A 15,576-nucleotide genomic window follows, 5' to 3' on the forward strand; every position below is an offset into this window, starting at 1 on the left:
AGATGGGCTGTGGACTCTCCTCTGGAAACATTCCAAACCCATCTGGATCAGTTCCTGTGTGACCTACTCTAGGTGGTCCTGCTCTGGCAGGGGGGTTGCACTGGATGAGCTTTCCAGGTCCCTTCCAACCCTTAAAATGACGTGACTTACCTAGATCTTGTGAAATGTATTAATAGCCTTGTAAAAACTTGAAGCAAGGTACGTACAAAGAGTGTGATGGGGTAGCCAATGAACTGAGAGTGCTTCTTCACAATCTCCTCGATTCGCCGCTCTTCCAGGTATTCAGTCTGATCTTCCTTCAGATGCAGGATGACTTTTGTTCCAGGGCCCAAAGGTTCACCTAGAACGGTGTTGACGGCTTTAATTTGTGCAGCAGAAGCCTACACTTTGACTTTGGAATGAATATTAAAGCAGATTTTCTTTGACTAAGTCCTGCAGTATCTTTACTGGGAGAAGGGAAACTTCTGGGCACAGGAACAGCCTCACAGACACTTCCTCGGGCTGACCGTACCTAGAAGGTACTTCAGGCAAGTCTAAGAGATTTGAAACTCATTCATCTACTCACATGGTCTCTTTCAAGTTTCTGTAGATAAACTGTAGGAACCTACAGAAATATTGATATCTACAAGCTTTGAAAGCTTACTGTTCATTATGAAGCATTCCCTTTGGTACCAACAGCTACTCAAACAGGAATGGTATGAGAATAACTGGGCCTGGGCTTCACCTGACACATGACTAGTCCCAATTCCTTTCATTTTCAATGAATACATTAGGTATCCGAGTACCAAAAACCTTCTAGAAAGCATACTTGAGCAGAGACATTTCATACTCACCATTATCAAGTCTGACAGTGAAAGATCCTCCAGCTGACCACTCCCAAGCGTCCTGCTCATCATCATTGTGCTTGGTGATCACTGGCACTTTTTCTGCAACCAAGTAGGCCGAGTAGAAAGCAACACCAAACCGCCCAATCACGGACATATCAGCTCCTGCCTGCAGTGCTTCCATGAAAGCCTTAGTACCACATTTGGCAATAGTACCAAGGTTGTTGACCAGGTCAGCTTTGGTCATCCCTATGCCTGTATCCACAGTGGGAGATCGTGCTTGTTTGGAACCAAGTCAATTTTCAGGTCTTTTCCAGAATCCCGCTTGCTTGGGTCTGTCAAGCTCTCGTACCTTATCTTGTCCAGAGCCTTTAAAAGAAGACGCAGGCTTTAGCATTGCCTGGTTTTTAACATTATAGCAGCTTTATTGACATGAATGAGGGCAGACCTTAAAGGACTTACCTCTGATCAGTTGGAAATCAGCTCCCTCAGAAAGATTTCCTTATTGGAATAGAAAGTGTTGATCATCAGAGACATCAACTGAGCAATCTCTGCCTGGAAGGCAAAGGTCTCCACCTCCTCCTCCATTGGTTGATCTTGAGTCTGCACAGCTTCCGCCATCTGCAACAAGAGAAGGAGTTCAAATCCCACCTCCAGCAGCTCTGGGCACATTATCTTCTTGCAGGCAGCAACAATGGCCTTACCAGATAAAGGTATTTAACTATGTGCTTGACTACACACAGGATCCTCTTTCTCCAGATGAGAGGACACAAGGATATCTTTGCTTTAGAATTAAAGCAAAACCAGGATTGATTTTTAGATACCAACCCACTCCTCTCCACCCTTCAGATGCTTCATGCAGAGCAACGTTGGAGACGTGAAGCGAGATCAGGAAGCAACAGGTTTTGCTGCCTTCCAAAGACACCTTGCAACTGTTTGCGCATGACGGGCACCTTATGCCTTGGCAATAAACGTGAAAGCCTTTGCTGGACAGAAAGACGTAGCCTTCCTTGGCAGCAGGAGCTTGCCTGTTCTTCCCAGTCACTCTCTGCGGGGGACTCTTTTCAGTCTTGCTACAGCACAAACACTGATGCTTTCTGATAGTGCCAGAGGATCAGAACTACCTTGCTCCTGCCTGAAAAATGCCAGCCTGCTCCCAGTCTGCAGAGCCAACAGGATGCAGCCAATGGAAGGCAGGAGCCTTGAACTCACAACATCCTGATGCTGACAGACAAGCAGCCAAAGCTCCCTGCACTAAGTGCCAAAGGAGAGAAGGCAACCAACGGCACGGCTTCACATCCATGAGATCCAGTGCAGCTTAGAAGGCACTTCTGGGGCTTGACAAGCCCACTCGGAAGGGCTCTGGCCCAAAGTCAGGAAAGTAGGGCTGCAAAGCACCACTTGGACAAGAAGCATCAGCCCACTGGCACTTCTCAGCAGCCAAGAAAGGCATATTTTGGAGCACTGTGGAGGCCACCCACTCGGCAAGCCCATCCAAGCCCTCTCTACAAGATCAAGGTGCCTACGTCACAAATCGAGTTCAAGGGTAGCTTTGAAAGCTGCAGCAGCCTTGCCTTGTGACGTGCTGTGTTTCTCCTACTTAACACCTAGAAACCACAGGTCAGACCCAATCCCTGCTACGGCCCTCCTTTAGCAATGGACACAGAGGGGACACTCCCAGGAAGGGGCCCTCTGCCCCTCCACAGCCCTCCTCTTCCTCCCACACCACGCTACCTTTCATCAAATCATAGCATTAGTTTGCTTGGAAAAGGCCTTGACCATCATCTAGTCCTAAGCTCACGCTGCCAAGCCAACACACACACGAGCCAATCACAGTCGTCCGCGTGGACATTTGCATTCACCCCAGCGTGTGCTGCTGACATCACGCTGTCTCCTGCCATGTCCGTTAACCCCATTAGCATACCAACCGACACACGGCACTTGACTCTCAGCTGCAGAGCTCCTGGCGTCGTGACCTCCACACACTTGGACGGGGATCCTTAGCACCAAAGACAGCAGTTGCTCATCTCTGCCTGGCCAAGAAGGGAAGAAGTTCAGGAGGGTGAAGATGTGGCTTCAGAGACTTCTCAAGATCAACAAAGCAGCAGCAACACCTGCCTTTCCTCCTCCAGCAGCACCTGCCTTTCCGCCAGCTTTTCCCCCTGCACCAATGGCTTTTCCTGTACCACCAACGTTCACCTTTCCTCCTCCAGCACCTCCTGCCTTTCCTCCAGCAATGCCTGCAACAACGACTTGCCCCCCTGCACCGATGGCTGCCTTTCCCCTCCCTTTTCCTCCTACTGCACCATTTTTTCCTCCTCCCGCACCATTTTTTCCTCCTCCCGCAACTCTTCTTGCTCCTGCTGCAATGGCTTTTCCTCCAGCAGCTGACAGGGTGGAGCCAATGGAAGTGGATCCACCAAAGGATCAGGAGGAGCCCATGGAGGTGGATCCACCTCAGGATCGGGAAGAGCCCATGGAGGTCGATCCACCACAGTATGGGTCCCGGCACTACAAACGAATGCCAAGGCTCCTCTTTGCAACACCACGGAAATATTGATGTCAGAGTGCCACTCTAGTGTCAGAATCCATTGCAGCACAAGACCTTGGACCCTCCGCTTCGGGACCCTCTCTGCTTTACGACCCTCCCCACTTCCCGACTCCCCACTTCATGACTCTAAGGTAAACGACCCTCCCCACTTCCCCACTCCCCACTCCGGGACTCTAAGGTACATGACTCTCTCCACCACTCTCCGTTTCGCGACCCTCTTCACTATTTCAGCTTCATGACTGTCTCCACCACTCTCTCCACCACTCTCCGCTTCACGTCCCTCTCCATTTCACCACTCTGTGCTTCCCACCACCTGCACTTCACAACTCTCCAAGACTCTCTACACTTCACAAACTTCTCAACTTCACAACTCTCCACTTCACGACCCTCTCCACTTCCAAGACTCGATGCTTCCGACCCTCTCCACGACCCTCCACCACTCACCACTTCAGGACCTTCTCCACGATCCTTTCAGTTTCACGACCCTCTCTACTTCACGACTCTCTGCTTCTCGACACTCTATAGTTCACAAACATCTCAAGGTCACGACTCTCTGCTTCATGACCCTTTCCACTTCAAGACTCTGCACTTCGGGCACCCTCCACAACTCTGCGCTTCATGACCCTCTCCACTTCAAGACCCTCTCCAAGAGCCTTGCAGCTTTACAACTTTCTCCACTTCAAGACTGTCTCCACGACTCACGCTTAACGACCCTCTCCACTTCAAGACCCTCCAGTTCACGACCCCCTCCACGACCCTCTACACTTCACGACTCTCTCTACTATGTGACCCTCTCCACTTCAAGACTCCCCGCTTCAGGACTCCAGCTTCAGGACTCACCGCTTCAGGACTCCAGCTTCAGGACTCCCTATTTCAGGACTCTCTATTTCAGGACTTCCAGCTTCAGGACTCCCCGCTTCACAAGGCTCTCTATGTTCATGACACTCTCCACGTCCCTCTCCACTTCAAGACTCTCTCCGCATCGCGATCCTCTCCCCTCTCCGCTTTGCCACTCTCTGGTACACGACCCTCTCCCCTTCGTGACCCTCCCTCCCGTGTTCCAATAAATTATACCTTTGTAGCTCTAATAAATGTGGTCATGAATGAACACGGTCTGGGTGGGGAAATCTCAACAACCAATACACCACCAACTGTGCCCCTGGCAACAGGCCCTGTAAAAAGCAAGGGCTGCTCCTTGGGGGTGACTCACTGTGAAGAGGCATCGAGACACCCGTCCGTAGATGGGACAAGGAGTGGGGAAAGGTGTGGCCTGCCAGGGGCCAGGGAAACCCATCTGCTGGAGGGAGCCCCTGTGTTGCCTGTACACCAACGCACACAGCCTGGGGAGTGAGCAGGGGGAACTAGAGATGTGGGTGCAGAGATAGGGCGCCCATGATCTCACGCCAGTGACACGGACGCGCTGGGCCAGCTCACGGGGCTGGAGCACAGCCAGCCATGGCTACGTGCTGTTTAGGAAACACAGGCAACTGGGCCGAGGGGCTGGAGTTGTTCTCTAGGTGAGAGAGCAGTTAGAGCACATTGAGCTCTGCCTGGGTGGGGATGAGGGCTGGGGTGAGTGCTTCTGGGTGAAAACAAAGGGGCAGGCTAGTGTGGATGATCCTACTATGGCACTTTACTCTAGGCCACCTGAGCAGGAAGAAGTGCATAGGGCCTTCGAAGAAACGGCTCAGAGCTGCCTCACGATCATCATCCCCGGTCCTCACGGGGACCTCAACACCCCTGATATTTGCTGGCAAAGCCACTCAGCCAAGCACACACAGGCCAGGAGCTTCCTGCACAGTGCTCGTGACAATCAACTGTCACAAGTGGTCAAGGAGCCAAGGAGAAGGGGAAAGCTCCCTTCCAACCCCTACCATTCTATCATTCTATGATTTAACCCTAAGGAAAAACTAGTTCACTGTCAGGGTGACGGAGCATGGGCACAGGCTGCCCAGGGAGGGTGGGGAGTAGCCTTCTCTGGGGGGCTTCCCAACACACCTGGACATGTTCCTGTGTGACCTGATCTAGGTGGACCTGCTTTGCCATGGGAGGTTGGACTAGATCATCTCTAAAGGTCCCTTCTTGTTGCACACACACAATTATTTTAGTGAACCACTTATCACCACCAGAAGTACTTGTTAAGCACCTAGTTAGTAAGAGACCAATCAGTTAGCTCAGCACTTCCAATAACTCATACACCTATGGATTAAGTAAGTATTCCTTTGAATCACATAAGGATCAAACTGCAAGAGTTACATACCACACCTGATGGGGACGTGTTACCTTAGCCACAAGACCCTGGTCAACGTATTCCTTAGGTTACCTTGGCTGTTACCTTAACTACAAGACCCTGGTCAACGTATTCCTTAGGTTACCTTGGCTGTTACCTGAACTACAAGACCCTGGTCAACGTATTCCTTAGGTTACCTTGGCTGTTACCTTAGTTGTTACTAAAACAAAGGGACTGATATCTTTCTCTGAAATTTTCTGTTAGTGGGGGCTCTGACTTTGGACACTAGTCCTCAGGTCCCTAGGGCCCTCAATAAAGCACCGCATGAAACGACCTCGGTTGTTTTGTGTTTTCCTTCGGAACGGGCAGCAACAGGGACCCCTCAACATCCCCCACTCACCCCGTGGCGATGGGAGGGATCCAGCTGACCCCTCCATGCACCCCCATGATGGGACCCCAAGTGCCTCACTAAGAAGGTCGCGCGTACCCCCCCACCCCCCCCCATCTCAGGCCCCCTTTGGGGGGCGTTTTTATCCCCCCAGCACCAATCCCCCTCCCCCTCAGCACCCAAACCCCCTCCCAGCACCCAGAGCCCACCCCCAGCACTCAAACCCCCTCCCCAGCACCCAAACCCCCTCCCCAACCCCCTCCATAGCACCCTGAGCCCACCCCCAGCACCCAAACCCCCTCCCCAACCCCCTCCCAGCACCCAGACCCCCTGAGCCCACCCCCAGCACCCAAACCCCCAACACATAATCCTCTTCCCCGGCATCCCAAGCCCTCCCAACCCCCTCCCCAGCACCCTGATCTCTCCCAACCCCCTCCCCAGCACCCTGAGCCCACCTCCAACACCTAAACCCCCTCCCCAGCACCCAAACCCCCTCCCCAATCCCCTCCCCAGCACCCTGAGCCCACCTCCAACACCTAAACCCCCTCCCCAGCACCCAAACTCCCTCCCCAATCCTCTCCACAGCACCCAGAGTCCTCCCCCAGCACCCAAACCCCCTCCCCAGCACCCTGAGCCCACCTCCAGCACCCAAACTCCCTCCCCAGCATCCAAACCCCCACCCCAACCCCCTCCCCAGCCCCCCAACCCCCTCCCATTCCCGTTTACTGTGTGTGGGGGTCCCCCATAACCCCCCTCTCTCCTCTCTCTCTCCTCCCCCCTCCCCAGACGACTTCGAGTTCCTGTGCAGCGTTCTGCGCCCCCCGGGCTATGCCGCGCCCCCCTTCGAGCACCCCCCCCCTTACGCCCCCCCCCACCCCCACCTTACAGCCCCGACTATTTCGGGGGGGTCTCACCTCGCCCCCTCCACTCTGCCCCCCCGTTCCGAATACGACCCTTACTCCTTCGGGGCGGGGCTTGGCAGCATCGGCGCTCACGATCCTCTTTACAGCCCCCCCCCCCGGTACGAGGGGGATGATTTTGAGGCCCCCCCTTTACGTTTCATCCCTCACCGACCTCGGGGACCCCGTTATGAACCCCCCGATCCCCACCCTGACCCCCACCCCGACCCCCACGCCTGGTCCTACCAAGCCCACGGAGCCTTGGTGGAGGAGGAAGAGGAGAAGGAAGAGGAAGAGGGTGAGTTTGGGGAGGGGGTGGGGTGGAGGGGAGGTGGATTTTGGGGTGCTGACCGCCAGCCTGACCCCCCCAGCCCCAGGGGAGGAGTGTGGGGTGCTCACTGGGTGCCACCACGGGCGCTGCGTCCGGCTCCCCGACGACTTCACCTGCAGCTGCGACCCCGGCTACCGGCTGGACCCGGCGCAGCTCGACTGTGTCGGTGAGACACCCCCACACCAGCCTGAGCGCCCCAAAACACAGACACCCCCACACCAGCCTGAGCCCCCCAAAACACAGACACCCCCACACCAGCCTGAGCCCCCCAAAACACACTGTCCCCCAAAACCAGCCTGAGCCCCCCAAAACACAGACATCCCCACACCAGCCTGAGCCCCCCAAAACACAGACACCCCCACACCAGCCTGAGCCCCCTAAACCAGCCTGAGCCCCCCAAAACACAGACACTCCCACACCACTCTGAGCCTCCCAAAATACACTGTCACCCAAACCAGCCTGAGCCCCCCAAAACCAGCCTGAGCCCTCCAAAATACAGACACCCCCAAACCAGCCTGAGGGGGTGGATTTTGGGGTGCTGACCCCCAGCCTGACCCCCCCAGCCCCAGGGGAGGAGTGTGGGGTGCTCAGTGGGTGCCGCCACGGGCGCTGCGTCCGGCTCCCCGACGGCTTCACCTGCAGCTGCGACCCCGGCTACCGGCTGGACCCGGCGCAGCTCGACTGTGTCGGTGAGACACCCCCACACCAGCCTGAGCCCCCCAAAACACAGACACCCCCACACCAGCCTGAGCCCCCCAAACAAGCCTGAGCCCCCCAAAACACAGACACCCCCACACCAGCCTGAGGCCCCCAAAACCAGCCTGAGCCCCCCAAATCAGCCTGAGCCCCCCAAACCACAAACACCCCTACACCAGCCTGAGTCCCCCAAAACACACTGAGCCCCCCAAAACCAACCTGAGCCCCCAAATCAGACTGAGCCCCCCAAAACACACTGACACCCCCAAATCAGACTGAGCCCTCAAACCAGCCTGAGCCCCCAAACCAGACTGAGACCCTCAAAACACACTGAGCCCCCAAACCAGCCTGAGCCCCCCAAAACACAGACACCCCCACACCAGCCTGAGCCTCCAAAACACAGACACCCCCACACCAGCCTGAGCCCCCCAAAATTAGCCTGAGCCCTCCAAAACACAGACACCCCCAAACCAGCCTGAACCCCCCAAACCAGCCTGAGCCCCCCAAAACACAGACACCCCCACACCAGATTGAGCCCCCCAAAACAGACACCTCCACACCAGCCTGAGCCCCCAAACCAGCCTGACTCCCTCAAATCAGCCTGAGCCCCCTTTCAGTCTGACCCCCCCAACCAGACTGACCCCTCCCCCAGCACCCTGACCACCCCCCAACACCAGGAGCCCCCTTTCAAGACTGAGCCCGCCCCAGCACCCAGAGCCCTGCCCCAGCACCCAACCCCCTCCCAAATTCCCTCCTCGGCACCCAAATTCCCTCCCTATCCCCCTCCCCAGCACCCTGAGCCCTCCCCCAGCACCCAAACCCCTTCCCCAAGCACCCAAACCCCCTCCCTCAGCACCCAGAGCCCTCCCCAGCACCCAGCCCCTCTCCAAAACTCCTTCCCCAGCACCCAAACCCCCTCCCCAGTACCCTGAGCCCTTCCCCCAATACCCAAAACCCCTTCCCAGCACCCAAACCCCCTCCCGAACTCCTTCCCCAGCACCCAAAGCCCCTCCCTATCCCCCTCCCCAGCACCCTGAGCCCAATCCAGCACCCAAACCCCCTCCCCAGCACCCTGATCCCCTCCCCAGCACTCGGGTCCCCTTCCCCAGCACCCAGAGTCCTCCCCAGCACCCAAACCCCCTCCCTCAGCACCCAGGCCCCCTCCCAAACCCCCTCCCTCAGCATCCAAACCCCCTCCCTATCCCCCTCCCCAGCACCCAAATGCCCTCCCGAGCACCCAAATCCCCTCCCCAGCACCCAAATCCCCTCCCTAGCTCCCAGGGCCCTCCTCAGCACCCAAACCCCCTCCCTCAGCACCCAAACCCCCTCCAAAACTCCTTCCCCAGCACCTAAACCCCCTCCCCAGCACCCAAACCCCCTCCCCAGCACCCAGCCCACCCCAGCACCCAGCCCCCCTCCAAAACTCCTTCCTCAGCACCCAAACCCCCTCCCCAGCACCCTGAGCCCTCCCCATCCACCCCCCTCCCCATCCCCCCCCCCCCAATACCCCATTAACCCCTTCTGTGCCGCCGCCCTCCCCAGACGTGGACGAGTGTTCGGGCCCCCCCCGCTGCCAGCCCGGCCGCTGCCTCAACACCGCGGGCTCGTTCCGCTGCCTGTGCCCCCCCGGCCTGGCCCCGCCGCTGCCTCCCCCGCGCCTGAGCCGCCCCCCGCCGTATTTATTGTGTAGATCAAGAGATTTAAGGCGGGGGGGGGGGGCGGCATTGTGGCCCTCGGGATGATGGCGGGGGGGGGGGCACCTATGTGTGTGTCCCCCCTTGGCACCCGCTGTGCTCCCCCCTCTCAGTGTTGGGGGGTCGCGGGGGGAGGTTTGGGGGACCCCCCACCCCAACACACACTGTTACAGAATAAAGGTTTTGTATAAAATGAGGGGGGTTTGTTTCGCACCCCCCCCCGTGAGAAATGGACGGGCCGAGGGGAGGGGCGGGGCCTGGCGCTGAGGGGAAAAGGGGCGGCTTTGGGTCTAAAGGCGGGAAAAAGGGCGTTTTGAGGGGAAAAAGGGGTTTTGGGGTCTTAAGGGATAAAAGAGGGGTTTTGAGAGGAAAAGGGGGGGTTTGAGGGGAAAAATGGAGGTTTTGAGGGGAAAATGGGAGGTTTTGGGGTCTAAAGGGATAAAAGAGGGGTTTTGAGGGGAAAAGGGGGGTTTTGGGGTCTTAAGGGATAAAAGAGGGGTATTGAGGGGAAAAAGGGGGGTTTTGGGGTCTTAAGGGATAAAAGGGGGGGTTGAGTCGAAAAGGGGGGTTTTGAGGGGATAAAGGGGGTTTTGAGGAGAAAATGGGGAGGTTTTGGGGTCTTAAGGGATAAGAGAGGTTTTGAGGGGGAAAAAGGGAGGTTTTGGGGGAGTTTTGAGGAGATAAATGGGGTGTTTGAGGGTCTTGAGGGGCAAAAGTGGGGTATTGAGGGGAAAAAGGGGGGTTTGGGGGCAGTTTTGAGCCAAAACGTGAGGTTTGGTGAAGTTTTGAGGCAAAAGTGGGAGTTTAGAGGAGTTTTGAGGGGAAAAGGGGAGTTTTGGTGGAGTTTTGAGGGAAAAAGTTGAGTTTGAGGGAAAAAGGGCTGGGGTGAGGGGAAAAACGAAGGATTTGAGGGGAAAAAGGGTTTTGAGGGGAAAAAGGGGAGATTTTGTGGTCTTAAGGGATAAAAGGAGACTTTTGGGGGAAAAAGGGAGAGTTGTGGAGTCTTAAAGGATAAAAGGGGGGTTTTGAGGGGAAAGGGGGGGAGATTGGGGATCTTAAGGGATAAAAGGTGGTTTTGAGGGGAAAAAGGAAGGTTTGGGGTCTTAGGGGATAAAAGGCAAGATTTGAGGGCAAAAAAGGGGGAGTTTTAGGATCTTAAGGGATAAAAAGTGGTTTTGAGGTGAAAAAAGGGAGGTTTGGGGATCTTAAGGGATAAAAGAGAGGTTTTGAAGGGAAAAAGGGGGCATTGAGGGGAAAAACAGAGATTTTGAGGGGATAAAGGGGGGTTTGGGGGTCTTAAGGAATAAAAGGGAGGTTTAGAGGGGAAAAGGGGGAAGTTTTGGGGTCTTAAGGGTTAAAAGAGTTTTTGAGAGGAAAAAGGGGGTTTTAGAAGGAAAAAGGGAGGTTTTGAGGAGAAAAAGGAGAGATTTGGGGATCTTAAGGGATGAAAGGGGTCCTTCGAGGGCAAAAAGGGGGTTTTGAGGAGAAACTGTGGAGTTTTTGTGGTCTTAAGGGATAAAAGAGGGGTTTTGAGGGGAAAATGGGGGTTTGATGGAAAAAAAATGCGGTTTTGAGGGGAAAATGGGAGGTTTTGGGGTCTTAAGGGTTAAAAGAGGGGGTTTTGAGGGGAAAAGGGGGAGGTTGAGGGGAAAAACGGAGGTTTTGAGGGGAAAGAGGGGAGGTTTTGGGGTCTTAAGGGATAAAAGGGGGGTTTTGAGGGGAGAAGGTGGAGTTCAGTGGACCTTTGAGGGGAAAAGGTGTGTTTTGGTGGGAAAAAGTTGGGTTTTGAAGGGGTTTTGAGGGAAAAAGTGGTAGTAGAGATTTGAGGGGAAAAGGGGGTTTTTGATGGAGTTGTGGTGCAATTTTGAAGGCAAATTGAGATTCTGTCAGAGTTTGGAGGGAAAAACTGGGGGTTTGGGGGCTTTCAGAGTAAAAAAGTGGGATTTTGATGGAGTTTTGAGGAAAAAAGGGGTTTCAGTGGAGTTTTGAGGAAAAAGTGGGGTTTTTGTGGTGTTTTGGAGGGAAAAAGTCATATCTTGAAGGAGTTTTGAGGGAAAAAGTAGGATTTTGGTGGAGTATTGTGGGAAAAAAAAAAAAAAGGATTTCTTGGAATTTAGAGGAAAAAGTGTTTGTTAGAGTTTTGAGGGGAAAAGTGGGGCTTTGGGGGTTTTGTGGGGAAAAAGCGGGGTTTTTAAGAAGTTTTGAGGAGAAAGTGGGAGTTTAGTGGAGATTTGAGGGGAAAAGTGGGGTTTTCAAGGAGTTTTGAGGAGAAAGTGGGAGTTTAGTGGAGAATTGAGGGGAAAAGGGGGTTTTGGTGGAGTTTTGAGGAGAAAGTGGGAGTTTAGTGGAGAATTGAGGGGAAAAAGTGGGTTTTTGGTGGAGTTTTGAGGGAGAAAGTGGGAGTTTAGTAGAGATTTGAGGGCAAAGTGGAGTTATTGGTGGAGTTTTGAGGGGAATAAGTGCAGTTTGGATGGGAGTTGAGGCTGGAGCTGAGGCAGAACCATTTCCCTGAGAGGGGTGTGAGCCCCTGTGCCAGGCTGCCCAGGGAGCTGGGGTAGTGCCCAGCCCTGGAGGGACCCCAAAGCCGTGGGGCTGAGGTGCTGAGGCCGTGGGTCAGTGCTGGGCTGGGCAGGGTGTGGGGAGCGCTGGGACTGCAGCAGCTTCAGGGGCTTTAACCACCAAACAATTCCTGATTCTGAGGGGAAAAGTGGCGTTTGGGTGAGGTTTTGAGGGGAAAAGTGGGGTTCAGGTGGGTTTTTGAGGGGAAAGGTGTCTTTTGCTGGAGTGTTGTGGGACAAGATGTGGAGTCTGGCTGGCTGTGAGAGACTTTGCTCGTCCCTTTGGCTGCGGGAGGGGTGTCAGTCGCATGCAGGACGGCTGCTCTGCCAGGAGGGGCTCGGAGACAAGAAATCAGCGGCAGAGCCTGAGCGGCAGAGGAACGCCGGCAGTCGCAGCTTTCCTTCCCCTCCAGAGAGATGCCAGGGGACCCTTTCAGCCAGCCAAGCTCTGCCCCACTTCCCTCTTTTGCGGTGTGAGGTGTCCCTCATGGTGCACAGCGAGTGTGCTCAGCCCACCCTGCAAACGCCAGGACGCTGAGGGATAGAAGGAAGCCCTCAGCCCCGGGTGTCCTACCCTTGTAGAGAGGTCCTAGGATCCATGTCAGCCAGCCAAGTTCCACCCTCCCAGCCCTTGCTGCCTGACAGGCTGCTCTGAGACCTTCCTGAAGGGCTGGGGGCTTTCTCCTGTCCCTCCGCGTCCATCGCGTCTTTGTTACAGCCTGGCTCGGGCAGCGCCGAGCCCAGAGGCAGAGCTGCTGTCCTGGCAGCGGCTGCCCACAGGGGAGCCAGAGCCCCGCACAGCCAATGGCAGCCCAGGACGCGGGCACAGCCGTGATTGACGTGTGCGCCGCGGCCAATCGGAGGCGGCGGCGCCCCAGGGAGGGCGGGCCCAGCCACAGCTGTGGCAGCCCCGCAGCCAATCAGAGACATCATCGCCTCAGGGAGGGCGGGCCCAGCCCAGGAGAGAGTGACAGCTCCTCAGCCAATCAGAGAAAACGCTGCCTCAGGGAGGGCGGGCCCAGCCAGGGCAGTGACAGCCCCGCAGCCAATCAGAGGCGGGCTCGCCTCAGGGCACAGAGGGAAGGTGAGGCCAGGGAGCCCAACATGGCAACAGGGGAAGGAAGGAGAGGAAAGAGGAGAGGTCACTGGTGAGGGATCAAACTGAGGCCTCCTGCAGAGCCGGCCGCTGCAGCACCCTCCCCGCTGCTCTCCCCACTGTTCTGTAACAGTCAGTGTGTGTCTGTGGGAAATGATTTGTGCCCAGTGTGTGAACATAAAAGGTTTGAAGCCCCTCTGGTGTGATGTGTGTGAGGGAATCAGTGTCCAGGGTGTTTGAAGCCCCTCTGGTGTGATGTGTGTGAGGGAATCAGTGTCCAGGGTATTTGAAGCCCCTCTGGTGTGATGTGTGTGAGGAAATCAGTGTTCAGGGTCAGGAAAAATGTGGGTAATGTGTGTCAACATTCTCCAATATTTGTTCAAGGTCAAAGCTTCAGTTGATGGTGACATGCCGTTGAGAGTTGTTCAGTCCAGAGAGAAGAGATTTGGCAGGAATGTGCCATAAACCCTATAGCCTGAACAAATCAGCCTGGCCTCAAGTTAGCTTGAATTGGGGTGATCCTAAAGAGACAGACAGAATTGGTCAAAGGATGGTTAGAAACTGATAGAAGAGATGGAAGTTGTCAAAGAGATAAGAGCCAATGGAACTAGAGTACAGAAATGTAGGCAGGGGCAGGAGGAACAGCCCAGCAGCTGCGCGGGAAGATTGCAACAGACCTTGTGAATGCGTGGGGAACAAATCTCCAGGGTTTTCATCATGAACTGGCAGCAAGTGTGTGTGTGGGGGCCTCAGACTCTCTCATCTCCATTGAGTGAGGTTGTTGCAAATGTGCTGGGGCAGACAAACTTCTCTACACCAAGTCAGATCAGCAGAGACATCCTTTATGTGACGATGCGCCGGGGACACGGGATGGTTCCCAAAGAGGCTGGAAGCTCCTCGCTTCTGCTGCCATCGGTGCAGGGAGGGAAGGCCCGTGCAGGAAAAAGCCCCCGTGATCCCTTGTGCCCTGCAGCGCTGCTCCCGAGGGCCACCCCCAGCGACTCCTGGAGGGCCGCCGGCCCGGCGCTGTGGTAGTTTGAGCCTGGCTGGATGCCAGGTGCCCACCACACCGCTTTATCCCCCACCTCCTCAGCAAGTCAGGGAAGGGGAGGAAATAAGATGGGAGTCTCGTGGGTTGAGATAAAAGCAGTTTAATAAAGAAGCAGCAAAGCCGCGCGCGGGAAGCAAAGCAGAAGCAGATAAAGCTGTTCCTCTCCACTTCCCATCAGCAGCGATGTCCGGCCACCTCCCGAGAAGCAGGGCTGCGGTACGCGTAGCAGTTGCTTTGGGAAGGCCAGAAATGCATCTCGCCTCCCCTTCCTGCTCCTCTCCCGCAGTTTATATTACTGAGCTGACGTCATATGGTATGGAATATCTCCTTGGTCAGCCTGGGTCAGCTGTCCTGGCCATGGCCCGTGCCAAGATCATGCCCACCCACAGCTATTGGTGAAGGTGGGGGAAGGAATGCTGGAGGGACAGCCCTGATGCTGTGCGAGCGTTAGTCATAGTATTGATATCAACAGTAAGCACAGCACTGCAGGAGCTGCTGTGGAAAGTCACTACCATCCCAGACCCACTACACATGGCAATTGCAACAACTTTCTCTTTACCCACCTCAGCTTTAGGGTTGGCACAGGCCAAGGAGCAACAGCAGTGTATAGGATCGTTTAAGCACCGTGCCTCGATCCCTGCAGGCAGGGGATGGGAGCGGGGCCAGGGCGGGCTGGGGGTGCGGGGCACGGGGAGACACCCGCGAGTTGCCGCTGCCGGCTGACAGCCCGTCCCTTGCGCAGGGCTGTTGGTGGCGCGCAGGCGGGGAGGAGAGGGAGGAGTAGAGAGAGGAGAAGCCCGTGATGCCGCTGGCTGCCCTTGCCGCCAGGGCACGTTGCTGGCTCACGGAAACTTTGGTGTCCACCACAACCCCGAGGTGTTTCTCTGCAGAGCTATTTCCAGCTGGGTGAGCATGGACTGTCCTGGTGCTTAGGGCTGTTCTGCTCCCGGTGCAGCAATGTGTCCTAAGTGCTTGTTGAGCTCTGTGAGGCTGCTGGCAGCCCACTGCTGCAGCCGGCTGAGGTGCCTCAGGCTATCAGCAGCACAACCCTGCGCTGGATCAGCCGCTCGTTGCAGAGCGCTGTCAGCCGCACATGTGCTGAAGGCAAATGCTGTCCGTTCCCGCACGTCTCCCCCCGCCACATCTCTGCCGCGGCTCTTAGCGCCGATCGAACGGAGCAGCCTTTTGATGCCGTCGGGTCATCTGCGGCACCGTCCCCTCGTTTCCTGCAGCTCTGAAGCTCGCCAGCACCGTTCGG

At 55.8% G+C, this 15,576-nt stretch overlaps 1 pseudogene; it reads left to right on the plus strand.

Annotated features, from left to right (window-relative positions):
• The window catches only part of LOC133629326 (E3 ubiquitin-protein ligase RBBP6-like), a 49,904-nt pseudogene extending 34,348 nt beyond the window's left edge, over window positions 1-15,556 (plus strand).
• The last annotated feature ends 20 nt before the right edge of the window (window positions 15,557-15,576 follow it).

The sequence above is a fragment of the Colius striatus genome, unplaced genomic scaffold, assembly GCF_028858725.1.
Source record: "Colius striatus isolate bColStr4 unplaced genomic scaffold, bColStr4.1.hap1 scaffold_38, whole genome shotgun sequence".
Taxonomy (NCBI): Eukaryota; Metazoa; Chordata; class Aves; order Coliiformes; family Coliidae; genus Colius; species Colius striatus.